This window comes from Salvia splendens, chromosome 9, assembly GCF_004379255.2.
Source record: "Salvia splendens isolate huo1 chromosome 9, SspV2, whole genome shotgun sequence".
NCBI classification, from domain to species: Eukaryota; Viridiplantae; Streptophyta; class Magnoliopsida; order Lamiales; family Lamiaceae; genus Salvia; species Salvia splendens.
Genome location: NC_056040.1, coordinates 11,492,021 through 11,510,316, shown reverse-complemented (window position 1 = coordinate 11,510,316; position 18,296 = coordinate 11,492,021). Strand labels below are relative to the sequence as shown.

At 39.7% G+C, this 18,296-nt stretch overlaps 1 non-coding gene across 1 annotated transcript; it reads left to right on the top strand.

The window, feature by feature from the left end:
- Nucleotides 1–17,971: 17,971 nt before the first annotated feature.
- TRNAQ-UUG lies at nucleotides 17,972–18,043 on the top strand. The gene has a single exon. It is a non-coding gene; the product is annotated as a tRNA-Gln (tRNA).
- Nucleotides 18,044–18,296: the final 253 nt, after the last annotated feature.

Below are 18,296 nucleotides of genomic sequence, written 5' to 3'. Positions count from 1 at the left end.
CGGTTGTAAATCTCTCTTCCATTTTTCTGTCGGACTGAAATTCTTCTTTTGTATATTTCTCCATGAACTCATGTCTTCAGTGGCGGACATAGTCATAGAAGGGAGAGGGGCTTAGTGCATCCACATCCGTGCTCTTGACAAAGAGCACGGATGTGAGCCCGGACCCAATTTTATTACTTTTTTGCTCTCTGCTCTTAGGCAAGAGCACAACACTCACATCCATGTTCTTCCGTAAGGACATGCTCACTATCATTCTATTATTTAATTTAAATAAAAACATTTCCACAATATTAAAATACATTAAAAATACCCAGAATACTATTACAAATTACAAAAAAAATAAAAATTACATAATTAAAATCCTAAAAATTAATAATTACATAATTAAATTCATAAAATTAAAAAACCCACTACTCGTGGCCGAATTTCGCCCAAATGTGTTTGATTAGGTCTTCTTGTAGCTCAGTGTGGGTTCGGGTATCACGCATTGTGTTTCTTGTTCCGATCCTCTCGCCCACCGTTGTATGCACACCTCGGCGTGGGGGAGACCTCGCGGTTGAGCTTCCGGCTTCATCCTCGTGGTAAAAGTTAGCCGTCATCGGTCCTTCGTCAGCTATAATCATGTTGTGCAAGATAATACACGTGTACATGATGTCGGCGACATTCTTAACGTACCACAGCCGAGACGAGGCCTTCACAATGTTGAATCAGCCTTGAAGGACCTCAAAAGCTCTTTCGACGTCTTTCCGAGCAGACTCTTGACGCTACGCAAAAAGAACCCGTCTCGGGTCTTGTGGATTGCTGAACGTCTTCACGAAAGTTGACCACCTTGGGTAGATACCATCGGTGAGATAGTAACCATGTGGTATGCATTTCCGTTGACGGTTAAGTCGATCACTAGTGCTACACCATTCAAAATATCATTGAAGAGTGGTGAAGAATAGAGCACGTTCAAGTCGTTGTTGGATCCGGCAATACCGAAATATGCATGCCAAATCCATAGGCGGTAGTCGGCGACCGCTTCAAGGAGAAGTGTTGTGACGCCGCCTTTGTGGCCGCTTAAGTGTTGCCCCCTCCAAGCAGTCGGGGAATTCTTCCACTTCCAATGCATGCAGTCAATCCTGCCAAGCATATAGGGAAAACCGTGGACTGTTTCGTGAAGACGAAGCAACCGTTGACAATCATCGGTGGTGGGTGACCGAAGGAATTCCTCACCGAAAGCAGAACGAACGCGGTCGCAAAATTTTTTAAGGTATAGGATTCCAGTTGACTCACCGACATGCAAATACTCGTCGAAGAGGTCAGCTGTTTACCCAATAGCAAGTTGTCGGATGACACAAGTACACTTATGCAACGCCGAGAGACTTTGCCGACCGGTTGCGTCTCTACTTGATTGAAAGTATTCAACACGGGCAGACAATGTGTTGACAATACGCATAAACAACCGTTTTGACATGCGAAAACGGAGCCGAAAGTAATCTTCCGGAAACCGCGGCTGGTCGGAAAAATAGTCGGCAACGAGCCTTTCGTTGGCTCCCTCCCGACCACGAGGGATGTAGCGGCGAATTGACCTAGTTGGTCAAGGAGGAAGGGCAGGGGTAGTGGCGGCGACATAGGCTTCATAGGCGACACGATATTGTTCATAGTATTCTTGTTCTTCGCGCTCCGCTTCCGCTATGATATCGGTGAAATCTATTTGAGAGGGTTTGAGTGAGAGAGGAAGATGTAGATGAGTTGTATGAAAAATATGAATGAGAGACGAATGGAAGATGATTTGATGTGACAAAATTAATGATGAATGTGTGTATTTATAGATGATTTTGGGAATAAAAAAATTATAAAAAAACAAAAAAAAATCAGAAAAATTGTAATTAAAAGCCCATATTTTGGGAATCTGGATTTTTTTTTAATTCTTGGTATTGTTTTCGATTTTTTTTTAAAAAAATTGAATTTCCAACGGATAATCCGTTGGCCAATAGAAACGCGTCACGTAGCCTGCTCAGCGGCACGGACATGCTCGATGCATTGAGCAGCGCTGTGCCAGCGGCGGGAGTGCAGCAGCGGCGACAGCGGTGCCGCGCCAGCGAGCACCGTTGCGGATACTCTTAAGCCCTTCCCAACAAGATATTAATTTTTCACTTTTTTCTACTTATAAATCATTTGAAATTTTTAAAAACAATGTTTAGCCCCTACCATGTTATTGCTATTGAAGACAAGATAGTCAGAAAATGAGTGATAGGATGGGGCTGGATTGAAGTTGTGAATCGAAAATCTGCATACCAAAATGAAGGAACAGAAATGACCGCATATCTTTCTGGAGAAGAAGACTCCCAAAATAATTAATAATAATATTACTATTATAAAAAATTTCTTTTCGAAGAGTGACAGTTAATATTTGGAAAGAAGAACCGTGTTTGCTAACTTTTATTTACAAAGTTAATTTTAAAATTGAATCTATTCTCTAATTATCAAAGAATATAAACGATTTTAGCTAATATTTAAATAAATAAATCGGTAAGAGCGTCCACTATAACGTGGACGCGGCTATAGCCGCGAGCGGGGCGGAAGCGGGGCGGCTTATAGTGGGAAGGGTGTCCGCCGCGGGGGTGGACGCGGCGGGTGACGGGAGGGGCGGCGGACGCGGAATCACCGGGTGCGGGGCGAAGACGCGGCTGAGGGTGGCTGGAGAGAGAAGGAGTGGGGCTATAGCCGCGGCTGTCTATTGCTATAGCCGCGGCTGAAGCGGCGGCGCGGCGGTTCGATTCGGGGGCGGCGGTGGGAGGGGGCTGTCCGCCCCCTATAGTGGACACCCTAAGTAGAAAATAAAAATTAAAAGATGTAAATTTTGACCAAAGTCACATTAATGTCCACAATTAAATTAAAGTGGCAAATAATTGGGCTCGGAGAATCTTTTTTATAATTTTCTGTTATTTAACACTTTCTATTTTTCCCCTCGAAATCTACTTAAATTTACAAATCAATCTTCGTAGCAGCTGTAATGCTTATATTCATTTTTTTTTCAATTCAAAATGTAAATACTTCTTTCATATATTTATATATTTATTTTTTTATAAGAAGCTGGAATGAAAACAAAAACACTCCATGACTGTGTAGTTTAATTGGTTGCAATAACTATTAGATGAGTAAATTCAGTCGAAAAGTAAACTTATATATTAGTGTTTGAATAAAAATAAATAAAATTCTCCATTTGAAGATAAGTCAATTCAAATCCTTTTATATTATGCAAATTTGTAGAAAATTATTATGACTTAATTACAATTCTCCAAAGGTATTGAGAGTAATTAAGATGGTTAATTTGATTTGATCATTTGACTTTCCGGATATATATACTACATAAATATTTAATTAATTTCCTTTTATTTAAAATAAGGGCATATTAGTCCATATATAAAATATTCTTATGGCAAAAAACATAGGGGAGTTATGTGTTACGACCCCAATACAGCCACGAGGGACGGAAGGAGTTGGAGATGAAAGCATGGACGAGACAGAAGGAGTTGGAGATGAAAGCATGGACGACATATCGCAAACACCATCGCCGCATGCTCGTAGTGTTGAATCTCCGTCCCCACGTCTGGAGCTGGGGGAACCACGAGCAGAAGTCAACCAGGAGGTCCCGGAGAGGAGATTGAGACCGCGAGAAGGCATCAAGCAGCCGAAACGCTTCCAGGACTTCGTCTCCAAATAAGCGCACCAGCTGCTCGATGGATTGCCTGAAAAGAAGCCGAGTTTGGATGTTATTTTAAATTATTATTTTATTGTAATTTATTTTGACTATTGTTATTTCGGATTATTTGAGTCGAGCGTTTAAAGCTCCGTCGGGTTTTCTTTGTTGGTTCTTTCCCGATAAATTAGGATTAGGTCGAACCAACCCTAGGGTTTTAGAATTATAAATAGGGCTATTCATTAATTTCGTCGCGAATTAATGAAGAATTATTTTTCTCACATTACTTGTGCAATACTCTACAAACCCTAAATTCTGCCGACGGAGATAGCCCTCCGCGCCAGATTCTCGTTTAGCCGCCGATCCCATCATTCGGGACGCCGGTCGTTGGTGTGTTGCGTACGTAATCTGCAAGGTTTTCTTCGTTAAGAGATTGTTCTCTTAACAAACTGGTGCTTTCATCCACTTGGACTCATGGACGATTCGGACGATAGACAACAATTGCAGCCGGTGTTAACCGGAGGAAACACGAAGGAATTGGTTATCGAGACGTCGCGCCGCCCACCGTTGGGTAATCGATGTGGCACGGGCGATTTTCCGCGACCGCCGCCTAGAGGAGAGACTTCGACGGCCGCACAGCAGCGAGAGAATTCAGGACCGATCGACCCACTAACTCAGGGTTTCGATCGGATCATGGCGCGATTTGATCAACTGGAAGTACGGGTGGATAGCCTGGAGTGTCCGCGTAGCCGTAACATCGATCCTCCTGATGATGATTACGATTCGGACGACAGAGACTACGCGGATTATAGGGGGAGTGACTTGGCGCCGTGTATTGGGGTTTCGTGACAGGAGAGGGGCACGGGGAGGTCGACGGGGAGCCTTCCCACGCCGGGATGATTCGAGACGTGGAGGGGATTGGCAGTATGAAGGATCCCACGACAACAGATTGGTTCCCTATAATTCACGTCGAATATCAAGCTGGGATCCACCGGCGTTACGTCAACGTGGTTGGAGAGATCAGCGCCGCCGCATCTCATGCTGGGACCCACCCGCAGCCAGGGAGCGACCCACGTACCAGTGTGGGTCTGACTTACATCACGGGGTCAAAATGCGAGCCCCGCATTTCGATGGTTCGGACGCTTCGAATTGGATTTCTCGTGTGGAATACTACTTCGACCATATTATGATGCCCGATGAGGATCGACTACACTACGCGGTAATGCTTTTTGACCCTCCCGCCGCCGAATGGATATTTAACTATCGAAACAACAATCGCTATGTGACTTGGAGTGAATTCTTAGAGGATGTTCGCCACAGGTTTGATCCGCAGAGTTTTCGAAATTATATGGGGCCTCTAGCCAAATTGGTGCAGACAGGAACTGTGGCCGAGTATCACGACACATTTGAGAAGTATTTGAACCGAGTGGAGGGGGTACCGGATTACATCCTGATCCCGGTATTCATCGAGGGTCTCAAGATGCCGATTCAGGAGAAGGTCGAGCTACAACAACCGCAATCGTTAGCCGGGGCCATGGCGTTGGCCTTACGATTGGCGGCAAATCAGGAACATCGTTATCAACAAATGGCGTCACAGAGACACCAATGGCCTAGCCGCGAGTCCCGCCAACAAACGCAGCTGCCCACTGTGTCCGAAAGGGGTGCTTCGCAGGGTCCGAATTCAAGCAAGCAACCCCAGGAACCGGATCGCACCCGCTTTGCTCCGATCCGAGTTTTGAATGCCGAGAAATCCGAGCGCTCGCGCAAAGGCTTATGCTGGCATTGCCCGGAGAAGTACGCGCCGGGCCACGTGTGCGCCACCAAGTTACTATGTTATGTTGGGGACGAGGAGGATGAGGAATCTGGTCACGGACTGGAATTTCCTCCGCAGGATGAAGATTTGATCACAGAGGACATTTCCCACTTGCATTCCCTCACGGGGGGAAAAGGTCAGTTCCTTTTCAAGTCCTTGGAGACCTGGGGGTCACGAAGGTGCGTATTCTTATTGATACGGGAAGCACGCATAATTTCCTACATTCTCGCTTCGCGGAGAACCTACAGCTTCAATTGTCAAAAATCCGCCCATTCCGTGTGTACGTGGGTAATGGCGCTTCCTTAATATGCTCCCACATCTAACGCCGGACTAAAATATCAATACAGGGGAATGAGTTTCTAACGGATTTACATATCCTCGATGTTCACGGCTGGGACGTGATCCTAGGCATGGATTGGTTGGAGTCTTTGGGCCGGATATCTGCGGATTTCGTAGGTAAAACATTGGAGTTCCAACGAGGGGACAAATCTATACTTTTGCAGGGGCGTGTACCGAGCCCGAAGCAGATTTCGCTACAGTCTTTGGCGCTGCTGGCATCGTTCTCCGCAGACCACGAATTCTATGAAATCGTTACCCTGGCCCCTGACGAGCAAGCAGCGGCCGCTGATGCTCTGGAGGCTGATTTTCCAGCCACAATACCGACAGCCTGCCGCTTGGTTCTCGAGTCGCATAGAGGAGTTTTTGATCTCCCAACTGGTGTGCCTCCATCGAGATCCTTTGACCACCGGATCCACCTGCTTCCGGGTACGAGACCGGTCAATGTTCGACCGTACCGTTATCCTTATTTTCAGAAGAACGAAATTGAACGTCAAGTGAAGGAAATGTTATCCCAAGGCATAATCCAGCGCAGCCAGAGTCCGTTCTCCTCACCGGTGTTATTGATTCGGAAGAAGGATGGGACTTTTCGATTTTGTATTGATTACCGTGCCTTGAATATGGCGACAGTCCCTGATCAATTCCCCATTCCAACTGCTGACGAGCTCTTTGATGAATTGGGTGGGGTGAAATTCTTCACTAAGCTTGATTTACGCTCAGGATATCATCAGATCAGGATGCACGAAGCGGATATCTTCAAAACAGCTTTCAGAACTCACGATGGCCATTTCGAATTCTTGGTGATGCCATTCGGGTTGACGAACGCTCCGTCTACTTTTCAGGCAGCAATGAATTCTATTTTCCAGCCTCTTTTGCGACGATGTGTGATTGTGTTCTTCGATGACATCTTGGTATACAGCCCGACGCTGGACGCCCATTGCGAGCACTTATCAGAGGTACTATCGCTCCTTAGAGCGAATAATTTTTATGTGAAATTGTCTAAGTGCTCGTTTTGTTGCACTACTGTCGAGTATCTTGGGCATTTGATTGCAGATGGCACACTCAATGCGGATCCTAGGAAAATTGAAGCTATGACTGCCTGGCCCGTTCCAAGGAACGTGAAACAGCTCAGGGGTTTCTTGGGCCTTACAGGATATTACAGACGATTCGTCGCACACTACGCGTCGATTGCGAGCCCCCTTACGGAGTTACTAAAAAAGGAGGCGTTCATTTGGACTCAGGCGGCAACCGACGCATTTCAGGCCTTGAAATCGGCAATGTCATCAACGCCGGTTCTACGACTACCGGACTTCTCTAAGACGTTCTATGTGGAAACGGATGCTTCGGATATGGGGATAGGCGCCGTTTTGATTCAGGAGGGTCACCCGATTGCGTACTTCAGTAGAAAATTGGGTCCTCGTCGCAGAGTCGCCTCAACTTACCATAAGGAACTCTATGCGATAGTCGAGGCGGTACAGAAGTGGCGTCAATACTTACTGGGCCGTGAGTTTGTAATTCGCAGTGATCAAAAGAGTTTGAAGGAGCTGCTTCACCAGGTGGTACAGACCCCGGATCAACAACTGTATGTGAGGAAGCTGATGGGATATAATTTCCGCATCGAGTACAAGAAAGGAGCTTTGAACCGAGCGGCGGATGCGTTGTCTCGGCGTGGGGAGTCGGACCAGGAACAGCAGGAACGGGGTGCGACAGAGGACCGGCCCGTGATGGACGGTGACCCGGCGGCGGACGCGGCGTGCCTGACCGCGATCGCCCATCCTGTACCGTCACTACTTAACACTTTGAAGGAGGAAGCAGTGTCCCAACCGGACTTGGTGAAGCTCACGGCTGACATAAATGCAGGAAAGGCCCCAGCTCAGTTTACCATCGTGGACGGTTTAATCTACTTTAACAGACGCTTAGTGGTGAGCAGAGTATCCAAATTGAAACGAGTTCTGCTAGAGGAGCACCATTGTACGCCCATGGCGGGCCACCCCGGGCACGAGCGTACTTTCCGCCTACTGTCGGCGGGATTTTATTGGCCTAACATGAGGAAAGAAGTCTGTGCCTTTGTGGATGCGTGCGCGGTATGCCAATCCACGAAGTATTCGACGCAGAAGCCGGCAGGACTTCTTCAACCGTTGCCCATTCCATCTCAGGTATGGGACGATGTATCAATGGATTTCATCACGGGTCTCCCTCAATCTCGCGGATACACAACGATAATGGTGGTGGTCGACAGACTATCTAAGTATGCACATTTCGCGGCCCTTCCTACGCGATTTGATGCTTTGCGAGTGGCCCATTTATTCGTGAACACGGTCGTTCGCCACCATGGATTTCCCAAGACGTTGGTCTCGGATAGAGACTCGGTATTCCTTAATGCAGTTTGGGAGGAGATTTTACGCCTAAGTGGTACTAAATTGAATTTCACGACGGCCTACCATCCTCAGTCGGATGGCCAAACCGAGATTCGCAACAAAGGTCTGGAGCAGTATTTAAGGGCATTCACTTCGGAGAGACCGTCTACTTGGTTGAATTTTCTCCCTTGGGCGGAATTGGCTCTCAATTGTTTCCATCACGCGGGCCTCGGTACGTCCCCTTTTAAGGCGTTATATGGTAGGGAACCGCCCTTGTTAGTGGCGTCAGCTCCCTCTGCGAAAACCCCCTCCAACGTAGCCGAATTGATTAAACAGAGGGGGGAGTTACTCGTTGAATTGCGCAAAAATCTAGCCCAAGCACAACAACGCATGACAGCAGCGGCAAATAAGCATAGACGTCACGTGGAGTATGAGGTTGGTGATTTTGTTTGGCTAAAATTGCAACCATACCGCCAGCACTCCGTCGCGAAGCCAATCTCGGCTAAACTGGCGAGACGTTTCTACAGGCCATTCGAAGTGCTGAAGCGAATTGGCCCCGTCGCGTACAAATTACGCCTCCCGGAGGGAAGTCGCATCCACGATGTGTTTCACGTTAGTCTCTTGCGTGCCTTTGTTAAGGACGATCCGATCGTCGCACTTCCAACGGAGTTTGTCGGAATTCGCCCGGTTGTCACCCCAGTCGCAATACTCGATTCTAAGATTATGTGGCATCAAGGAGCGGCTGTCGAACACGTCTTAGTTAGGTGGTCGGATGGGTCGGATTCACCATCTTGGGAGCCATTGCAGGAATTGATGAAACGATACCCCACGATCTCCCTTGGGGACAAGGAAGTTGTTAAGGAGGGGGGAGTTGTTACGACCCCAATACAGCCACGAGGGACGGAAGGAGTTGGAGATGAAAGCATGGACGAGACGGAAGTAGTTGGAGATGAAAGCATGGACGACATATCGCAAACACCATCGCTGCATGCTCGTAGTGTTGAATCTCCGTCCCCACGTCTGGAGCTGGGGGAACCACGAGCAGAAGTCAACCAGGAGGTCCCGGAGAGGAGATTGAGACCGCGAGAAGGCATCAAGCAGCCGAAACGCTTCCAGGACTTCGTCTCCAAATAAGCGCACCAGCTGCTCGATGGATTGCCTGAAAAGAAGCCGAGTTTGGATGTTATTTTAAATTATTATTTTATTGTAATTTATTTTGACTATTGTTATTTCGGATTATTTGAGTCGAGCGTTTAAAGCTCCGTCGGGTTTTCTTTGTTGGTTCTTTCCCGATGAATTAGGATTAGGTCGAACCAACCCTAGGGTTTTAGAATTATAAATAGGGCTATTCATTAATTTCGTCGCGAATTAATGAAGAATTATTTTGCCCACATTACTTGTGCAATACTCTACAAACCCTAAATTCTGCCGACGGAGATAGCCCTCCGCGCCAGATTCTCGTTTAGCCGCCGATCCCATCATTCGGGACGCCGGTCGTTGGTGTGTTGCGTACGTAATCCGCAAGGTTTTCTTCGTTAAGAGATTGTGCTCTTAACATTATGGCATGAAGAGATTACGTCTCTAAATCACTACCCTTAACAAAATCACAAATTAGCCATTTATATTCATTCAAAGTGGCTATAATAGTAGGAGTAAATATTTTATGCCTTGTTTCTTTGCCAATACGTCTTTATACATTTATTATCATCTTTTTTTCGGTGAGTTCACCGATATAAATGTTTAAAGGCCTGTATTGTAGTAATATTGTTAGCTTTGGACCTTATCATCTTTCAAGGTTTCAAAAACCTTGAGGATCGTAAGAGGGGGATGCCATAATTATAGAATTATCATCCTAATAAGGGAAGGAGAAATATACCAAAAGGAATTTTACTGATTTCTTATTGATTAAGTATGGCCAGTCATCCTATGTCAATGGAGGCAAGCCCAAGAAAACGCCTAATCATTGGCAACAAAGGGCGAATCCAGACCCAAGGAAATAGCCATAAAAATCAATAATTAATCAAACCTGGGTATATTTTCCTTTCGATATTAAAATTATATTTCCATAATTAATTCCTTAGTATCTTATCTCCTAGTTTATCCAATACTTACAAACTTAGCCAATCATAAATAAATACTTATAAAAACAGAGTAGTAAAGGAAACTTACAAAATATATATTGAAAAACCTTTCCCGAGGGATAATTTACAATAGGAGTAAGGATGGAGGGTTACAAGAGAGAGAGTGAGAGAGGGTTCTTATCTCAACACATGAGATTCTGATCTTTTCCTATCACAAGACCTTATTTAAAGACAACAAAGTCGGATTTCAAATCCGGATTTGAAATTTATAATTTTTCAGCTGACGTAAGGGCTGACGAAGGTGAATGCTGGCGAAAGCGAATGCCCCCTTTATTCTTTCATCTTTCCACTTTGTTGGCTCTCATTTGCCTTATCTGGTGTCTTTTCTATCATTTTGATGAAGTTCGCAAAATTATCTTCTGTTGAGAAGCCTTCTTCTTCTTCGAATGGATCCTGAGCATCCCTAAAGTTTTTGTGCTCATTATTATTCGGAGAGAATCCTGGAGAATTGATATCTGTGTCTCCTTCTTCGTTTTCTTCTTCGTTTTCATCTTCATCCATATGATCAATGTCTTTTCCAATACTAGCCATATAATTTGCTATAAGTTCCTTCTCATTCATTTTTGAAATATTCTTTCTCAAGAATTCTTCAAAAGGAGAAATGTCTTTTTTCAGAGATTTATTAACTCTCTTTTGTTCTTTATAAAAAGAAACTTTCTCTTTTATTAATTGAAGAGTCTGGAGACCTTGAATATCTCCTGACTTGTCCTTCTCCATCATTGTAGGCCAAAACCTAGTGAAGAACTTCCTTTTAAGGCACGGAACATTATTATGATCAAAACCAATTTCTGGTTCCCATTTCCAGATCCATGGGATACCAAATTCCGCATAGAAATGAAGAGTCTCCATATTATGAAAGAATCTATTTTGATTCTCTGCTTCTATTAATGCAGGAGAAACTTGTTTCCATTTAAAAAATAAGGACTTAAACTCTTCTGGAAGTATTTTCTCAGAAGTTCCAAAGGTTTGCCACCAGTCATATACCCATGTTGGCAGTCCTTGTTCATAAACTTTTGGGCAGATTTTAATCCACCACGAATGTTTATGATAAGGATTTTGATAAAAGAAGGTTTTATAATAAGCTTCCTTAATATCCCAATAATTGAAGTTTATAACTTCTCTGCCACCATTATTATTCTTAACTTGACATTCTCTTTCTCTTAGGGTTCCAAAACCCCAATCTTCAGCTGTTATTATTTGCTTAATAATAATTCTGCTAAAATTATAAACTTTAGCTTCCCTAAAAGTTTTGAAATGCCTGATCTCACAGGCTCCCATGCTTGTCAGGAATTCTTCATAAAAAATTCTTCTTTTATAAGAAGGAGCAGCATATGATGCTGTATCCATATAACGCTGCATAAGCTTCCAAGGCTCCTTTTCCCATCTAAGGTCATGAGTCTCAAGGAAGACAATGATATCTTTGAAGGGAGAGGGAATATACTTTTCCCTGTCTTCTGATGAAGTAATTGCCTCAGCATAAGATGTTGAACCTTGAACTTTATTAGCCCAAGATGATGAGGTTCCCTCATTATCCTTTTTCGAGTTCAGATATTCCTGAACTTTCTGAAATAATTCTGGATTATCTTCCAGTTGGTCGATACCTGTGATATTCTCTTTAAAGAGTTTCTTATTACCATGCTGAATGATGGGGATTCTTCCTCCTCTTCCTTTATAGAAGGAAGGGAATTGGCTCCTATGGCCTCTTCCTCTGGGGAGCATAACTACAAAATGAAACGTTTTTAGGTTAAACCAATGAGAATAATCATATTAATTTTATCTTCACAATTTCTTATCAGTCTTTTAAGATTAAGAGCTTCTTCCAAGATAGGTCTAAGGGAATCCCAAGGTCTCCATCTTCTAATATAATACCTTTCTCTGTCAAGTTCTTCCATTCTAATCTTATAATTAAAAATCATATTTTGGAGATTCCTAATCTCCTGTTTATAGTGATTCCTGTAAGGATTAACCATTAGTAATAAATTCTCTGGTTAGGAAATCGGGTAAATTATTGTCCGATCCTTTTTTATAAATAATTTCAAAATCAAAAGGAGCAAGTTGAGCTTGCCACCTAGCAAACATCTGCTTAGAAACATCATGCTTAAAATCTTTATCAAACAAAAATTTTGCTGCCTGGCAATCTGTTTTTATTACAAAACTCTTATTAAATAAATCGTCTTGAAATTTTAAAACGCATTTAAGGATAGCCAGGATTTCTTTAACAACCGTAGCATAGTTCTTTTGACTACTATTCCATTTTCCTGAGTAAAATCTAACAAGATATTCTTGTTTATTTTTTGGATCAATTTGTTTAAGGATACCTCCATATCCTATATTTGAGGCATCAGTTTCTATAATTTTTTCCCAATCAGGATTAGCAATTAAGAGGCAAGGGATATTTTTAACCTTTTCTTTTATCTTTTTAATAGCTTCTGTATGACTATTATTCCAGGGCTTAGGATCCTTCTTGAGTCTTTCATAAAGAATAGCTGTATCTTGAGCAAGATTTTTATAATAAGGAGAAATATAATTAATACTCCCTAGGAATCTTTGTAATTGAGTCTTATCCCTTATTTCATCAGGAAATTTAGACGCAAACTCGATGCTTCTATTAATAGGAATTATCTTTCCTTTCTCAATATTATGACCTAAAAATCTAACACAAATCTGAAACAATTTCATCTTAGATTTGGATATAACCAGGCCATTATTTGAGATAAGATTTTTAAAAATTCTGAGATGCTCAAAATGAGTTTGGATGTCTTTTGAAAAGACTAAGATATCATCGATATAAACAATGATAAAATCACTGTAAGGATTGAATATATCATTCATGATTTTTTGGAATTCTGAAGGTGCGTTTTTTAAACCAAAAGGCATCACCTTCCACTCGAATTGTCCAAAAGGAACATTAAAAGCAGTTTTATAAACATCCCTTTTATTAATCTGAATCTGCCAATATCCAGATTTTAGATCAAATTTTGAAAATATAATAGCGTTTAAAAGCCTATCTAATAAATCTTTTTATTGGGCATCGGATATCTAAACCATTTCAAGGCCTTATTAAGCGGTTTATAGTTAATAACTAACCTTGGAACTCCTCTTTCTTGCTCAGCTTGCTTATTAACATAGAAAGCTGTGCAGGACCAAGGGGATTTAGAGGGTTGAATGAGACCCTTTTCTTCAAGACTTTTGACTTCTTTTTTACAAAGATCCAGATACTCTTTATTCATTTGACCTGGTCTAGCTTTAGTAGGGATTCTAGAATCATCAAAATCATCTTCATAATCAAGGTTAACAATATGTTTTTTCCTATCCCAAAAAGCATTAGGATGTTCATTACAAATTTGTTCAGTAAAATTATTTTCTATTAATTTAATTTTTTCTTTAAGCTTCGGATTTTCCAATTGGGCTTCAATATTAATAGAATTAATTTCTTGTTTTATAAAATTAATTTGGTTTTGTTTATTAATAATATTTTCTCTAATATTATTCAGGACTCTGGTAATAGGTTCTGTGACGAAAGGAAACTCTAAAGATATATCACCGAAATTTCCTATTATGCCTTTGTTATCAACTCTGATAGGTAAGATTCTCCTAAGGAAAGGAGTTCCTAATATAATTTGGTTTGAAATATTCTTAACTAAAAGAAAGCTATTAGGAATACAAGCTTTATTTTTACATATAAAAGCTTTAGGAAGTTTATAACTAATTTCCATTTTTTGATTATTAGCAGAGAATAAATTATGCGAGGTTTTTTCAAAGTACCTAGTAGGTATTAAACCTTCCTGAATACAATTAAGATCCGCACCACTATCAACAAGAGCAATTAATTCTTTCTTATAATTATTATCAATAAGAAGGATGATTTTTATAAACCATTTCTGAGAAGTAATAAATTCAAGTTTTGAAAGAAATAACCCTTTGTCGTTGCTATTTGAAGTAGAAACTTCTTTTCCTTTTTCAATTGTTGAGATACGTAAATCTTGGATCCTTAAGTTATCTCTTAATTCTTTAATTTCTTTTTTAAGGTTATCTATTTCTGAATTTAAATCTTTTACCACTGGTTTATTAGAGTATTTTTGATTCATTAACCTTTTAACTTCGGCCATAGTATATGGCTCTGAATTATTATAGGTCATAGTATAAGGTTCAGAATCATCGTTATCTTTTTCAATTAAATCTTTATTTTTTAATTGATCAAAGATCTCAAGTCTTAATTTCTCATCTTTTATTGTTTTTAAAAGTTCTGTTATATCATTATTAGTTATAACATTTATACTACTACTTTCTGCTTCATCCTGAAACTGGGCTATGATTTCGTAAAGATTATCACATTTACAAGAATCATTACAGGAATCATTACTGGAATCTGAAACAGAACTATTTTCTGTTTCTTCACAAGCCATATCCTCATCGGGATTATGATCACTAAATTCTTCTTTTTGTTCTAAAATTTCTATAATAGAATCTTTGAGATCTTTATCTATCTCAAGATTGTTAATTTTTCTTCTTATATTTTTCTTATTTTTTACCCAACAATTACTAGAATAGTGACCTGGTTTTTTACAAAAATCACATATAACAGGGATATTTTTCTTCCTTCTATAAGTTTCCCTTTTTTCTCTTTTTTCCCTTCTTTTATGAGTTTTTTTAGTGGGGACATTATAATCCTCCTGTATTTTAAGTCTGGCAGGGGATCCTTGACTAAAATCAATTTTTCTTTTATCCATTTTAATCAGAGAAATTAAATTCTGATACTGTTGCGTTAGGATCAACAGTGTATATTCCTCTAGCAATATTATCTTCTTTTATTTTAATTCCTTCAACTTTATCTTCTCTAACTCCTGTCTCTCTTATTCTGGAGGTAGAGGCTCTAGAGGACTCGGGATATTCAACCTTATAATTAGGGGCTATATAGAAATAATTTTCTTTATCAGATCTAGAGCATAGGCTGTCACTAGATCTTCTGTGATTTTCAAATTCGATTTGAACTTGCCCATCAGGCGTTTGAGTAATACTTAAAGGCCTGTTTTGAGTTCGAGGAACTCGTGGGACAGCGTTCTCTATAATCCAGTTTTTAGGAAATTCAATTTCTTCCCATTTAATAGATCTTCTAGTAGTGATCTCAGATTTTTTAAAATTAGTTTCTATTAAAACCGTTTCATTTATAGATTTATCCTTAATTCTACATCTTGGGTTTAAAGTATGTAGCGGTTTATAATATATCCTGCTACAGACACATATAACCTCAGATCCTGGAGTATAATTATAGCCATGAGTTTTAACATTTAAAGTTAAAGCCTCATATATATTAATATCTGATAATGAAAGTTGTAGATTAGGATAAACATTAAAGTATACAGGACCATGAGCTAAACTTGACTGTATAATACCCATTAATGAAGAATTATAATCAAGATTTCTAGCATCTCTCAGGGCTGCTATAAAACTTTCTGGTAAACCTTCTAAAGTTAAAGGTTTAAAGGCAATTTGAACTAAACCTATATGTAAAAATTTATGAGTTTTCTTATAAATTTCAAGACTCTTACTATTTAAAAGTTTTATTTCCATATCCTCTTTATTTAGAGATATGGTTTCCTCTGTGGTTTGGACAACCTGGGTTAATTTGATATTATCAAAAAACCCGTATCTATAAACAGTTCTAGGATTAATCCTAGGAATAGTCCACTTATTTAATAATTCAATGTCTTGAGGAACCTCATATTCTTCCTCAATTCTGTTTTTCACAATATTATCGGCCGTAAAAGACATGGATAAAATAAGTATTGGACAATCTAGTTAATAAGATACCAAGAAATCACATGGCTCTGATACCATCTAAAATTAGTAAGAGTTTTGCATCTTAAATTTTAAAGTAGAGTTCTAATAGTCTCACTATTATCAGACCATCTTCCTGTAAAGTGTTCCATAATATTTATGACAAGAGTATAAACAGAATTTTCTATAACATTATTGTCTTCAGTTTTTATCGATGTAAGAATAACATTTCTATTTTCTGTGGTGAGGTAATTATCCCACCAACCTTTTAACTGACCTGTAAAGCCTGCTGTTATCATTTTTGCAATTTGGCTATCAGTATTACCAAGGTTTTTTGCTACAGTACTATACATGAGCATTCTATGGATAATATTTTGAATGTGTCTATCGTTATAACCATCAATATTCCATTCATAAATATTTTTCCCATTATAAGAATTATTTATAGTATACTCCTGTTCTTCAATAAGGACATCCTGGGGAGTTGGTCTATTATAATAATACATCCTTTGGGTTGGTCTATCAGCAAATATATTTATATTTAAATTATAAAAAAAAAAAAACTTTTTTGTTTGAAACGGGTACATTTACACCTTTTATAGTCATAGAGTATTTTAGTTGAATGCATGCGCCAGATTAGAATATTCTCCTATATTAGTTGGTGTTGGAATTACTGGACACTATATTGCAACGAAGTTGGGCCTTCGACGTTACATAAATTAGATCGTTTAAATATTCGTGAGAAAAAATATATCACTACTAGTACTATTTTTTGAATAAAATTGTATTCATATCTAGACAGGCAGGCAGCAATTACATCTTTTTGTATAAATTATGAGCCCATGAGGATTCATCCCATTCAATCATCAGAAAAGGAATTAGCTAAATTTGTTTTGTGGTGCGATATGGTCTCATGACTGAAATTATTCTCAATTTTTTGTATTTATAGAATTTAATTTAGGCATTAGTAATTTACATGTAAATTAGTAATTATAAGGGTATAATTGTATACATATCATTTTCATATTATTATATCAAATATAGAGGCTATAATGATTAAATGAAGGGTCTAACAGAATTACCTTATTTTTTTAGGGATGTCAATCGGGCTGGCCCGTCGGGTTTCGGGCCAACCCTACTCGGGTTGCGGGTCAATCGGGTGCGGGCTAATCGGGTTGTGATTTCTTTCGGGTCATAAAAGCTCAGCCCTAACCCTAAAAGCTCGGGTTTCGGGCTAGCCCAGCGGGTTAATCGGGTTGCTACCGATAATATTAACATGCGATCAATCCAATAAATAATGATTAATTTTACTAATATTCATACAATGTAAAACATTTAATTATGATATATTTAAGATATATGCTTAAACTCAATCATAAACATGATCAAATAGTAATATTTGAGATATTTCGTAAAATTTTAATGCATGTTTTAGAAATTTAAATATATTTTTTTTGAATTTGAAGTTTTTAATTTATTTATCAATTATTATATTAATAAAAATTAAATATATAATTTGTATATTTAATATAAAATTGAAAGTTATTTTTTTAGTTAATATTAATCAATGAAATGTCGAATTGAGAGTAAAAAAAATAGAATAATAGAAATTTTATCGGGTTTTCGGGCCAGCCCATCGGGTTTTCGGGTCTGGCCCTAATGGGTTGCGGGTTAATCGGGTGCGGGTTAATCGGGTTGTGATTTTATCCGGCTAGAAATTTCCAACCCTAACCCTATAAATTTGGCGGGCTATTCGGGCCAGCCCACGGGTTACGGGCTACATTGACATCCCTAATTTTTTTCAATTGCTAAACCTGATCACAAACATTAATTATTCAAAGAATAAAAAATGGCATGTATTGGTTCTATGGTGTAGTGGTTAGCACTCTGGACTTTGAATCCAGCGACCTGGGTTCGACTCCCGGTAGGACCTTTTTTTAATTAAATAATTTTATAAAAGCAATTTTGTTTGTTATCAATAAAAAAGAGCTATATGATAGGAAAAAAAAAAGAAAAGAAAAGCATAAACAAACATTTTTAGAAAATGAACATGACATAATAGTACATTAGTACGGAATCGTGTTATTGATTTTTATGATTTAGTTGGAACCATGTTCGGTTTATTGTCAATTGAAACATCAAAATCAATCGAGATGCTTATTGATTTGATCTAATTTAGCTAAATT